The following is a 2,273-nucleotide window of genomic DNA, read 5'->3' on the forward strand; positions in this document are numbered from 1 at the left end:
GAAATGAGTGGGGGGAAGGAAAGATGGTGGAAAGAGACAAACATCATGACCCTATGTTCACATGCCATTACATGAATGGTGTGACTGCATCGCATACAACCAGAGAATGATGGCCTGGGGCCTGGCGTCCCATCCCCAGCACCAAGGGGAGTGTCCTGAAAGCACTGAGCCTGGTTACCTCCAAGGCAGCAAAAGCTCGAAGACTGACAGTCTTCTCCATCACCAGACTACAGAACACTAAGCAGCATCTAGAAAATGGGAGATGTAAATAAGACTAAAGAATTTCACACCCAACCAGCTATCACTCACCCATGAGAACCACAGTGTTCTTAAAAATATGAGGGTTCAGAAAATATAACATTCTGTCTCTTTCCTCAATGAAAAATTACTGGGAAATTGACACAGTACAGTCAGCCAAGAGAGAAACTGAGTGATCAAAACAATCAGATCATTTCATTCTTAAAACCCTATGATGCATTCGCATTGCCCTTGCAGTAAAAACTAAACTTCCTGTCTTCTTGGTCCCATCTGTTTTTACCAGCTTGCTGTATTAGGTCACAGCTCACTCAAATAATCCAAAAAGCTTAATAAAGATGTGGGTAGGACCTAAACCACAAGAAACAGTATGGCTCTGGGGCCTGAAGGGATGTGGGAAGGAAAAGACCTGGGGGCAGGAAACAGACTCCTGACCGGTTCTGTCCTCTGGTGACCTGATTCTAGGACTCCCCATTTTAAGCCCAACTAGAAACCAAAGGGAAGGAATCCCAGTTGCCGGGGTCTAACCCTAGCAGGTGTTGGGGGTCCTAGTTGGATGGGAGGCTCGACGCGGTGGAGAAACAGCAGACAGAGCCACCAAGTGTTCTGAGGCTGAGGCTGAATCTTTATTGTTCACAGAATCTTTTTGTATATTTTTTCTTTGGTATTGATTACATCATTTCATGGTTAATACAAGGAAATATTAAGTAAAAATATTTAAGAGTATAATTAATGATCTTATTTGAGAAACATGTTCTTACTATATGATAGCTGAAATTAAAAAAAAAAAAAAAAAAAAACCAGTTCCCAGCAAGGTAGAGGGCACTGTGCTCCATTTAGTTTTGATTTCCCTGAAAGAATACGTCATTAAGTTTCTATAGAAGTTACCCTTTCCAAGAACTCTAATGTTAGTTATTAACAGTGGAAAGTTTTTGTTATTACTAACAGAGAATAGAGGAATCAGCTTATAGTTAATATTTATTCTATTTCATGTACTCAATGGCGGACTAAAATTCTATTTTGATCTTTTTTTTTCTTTTTTTTCTCTATTTTGATCTTTAAAGAACTAGATATAGGAAGAATTGTACTTATGATCAATCTATTTATTTTTTATTCAGTGGGAAAAATATCCTTAAACTTAAACACTAATGAGGATCAAACACCACATCAAAGCTCAGAGGAATACACTCTCATATACCTGTATATAACTTTTAGAGAATTTGTATACTCAAAGAAATCACAGGCTCCTTACAAATTTGAGCGAATCATAATTGCTTATTTATGATTTCATCTAAGTATTAATATTAAGCTTTATTGTATGTTATTTTGTGTCCCAGCACCATGGAATCTCCCCAGTATTCTCTGTAATCTGAATCTAAGGATATATTGATTATTAGTATTAAAAGCAACTGCCATGGAGACATGCCACGCCGATGGCCCCCAAGAGGGAGGATGATCTTTCAACAGAACCGTGTCAGGTGTCGGAGTGGCAGGAGATAGATGTGGCACCCAGTGATCTACTGTAGTCCATGCTGGTCATATTCCAAAAGCAGGGTCAGAAGGGCCTCTGATACAACCAGAGAAATGAAAAGTTGTACCCCATTTGTGTACAAAGAATCAGAAAATAGAAAAATAAAGTAAATTAAGAGAAGCACATCTGATGCCCAGACACCATCCTCAGGTCTTCTAGATGTTGCTAATGGCTTGCAGTTGCCTCCTTCTCTGAGAAGTGCTCTCAGCCAAAGGGAACATTCACCTAGGAACTCTATCCATCCCCTGAGGGACCCTGGAGCCAAAGACTGGCCAATCCTGGGGCCCAAAAGATGGAGCCCCTGGTCTCAAGGTGGGATAACTCATCATACAAGCATCAGAGGCCACACCCACCCCTGGACTACCTAGACAACCACATCCTTTCTTGGCTATTTCCCTCTGTGTCCTGCATTCCTTCATTCCTTAGAGATGTTGAGCACCGCCCCCAACAAATCACACACCTCTATATCACTGTATCAGACTGTTCC

The 2,273-nt window shown here is 40.8% G+C and overlaps 1 long non-coding RNA gene across 1 annotated transcript; it reads right to left on the minus strand.

The window, feature by feature from the left end:
- Positions 1-299: 299 nt before the first annotated feature.
- On the minus strand, positions 300-1,001 carry LOC306641121. Its single transcript, XR_013758036.1, has 2 exons — positions 691-1,001; positions 300-517 (listed from the first exon to the last, which is right to left on the minus strand). It is a non-coding gene; the product is annotated as an uncharacterized lncRNA (long non-coding RNA).
- Between the last annotated feature and the right edge of the window lie 1,272 nt (positions 1,002-2,273).

The sequence above is a fragment of the Sciurus vulgaris genome, assembly GCF_902686455.1.
Source record: "Sciurus vulgaris genome assembly, chromosome: 12".
NCBI classification, from domain to species: domain Eukaryota; kingdom Metazoa; phylum Chordata; class Mammalia; order Rodentia; family Sciuridae; genus Sciurus; species Sciurus vulgaris.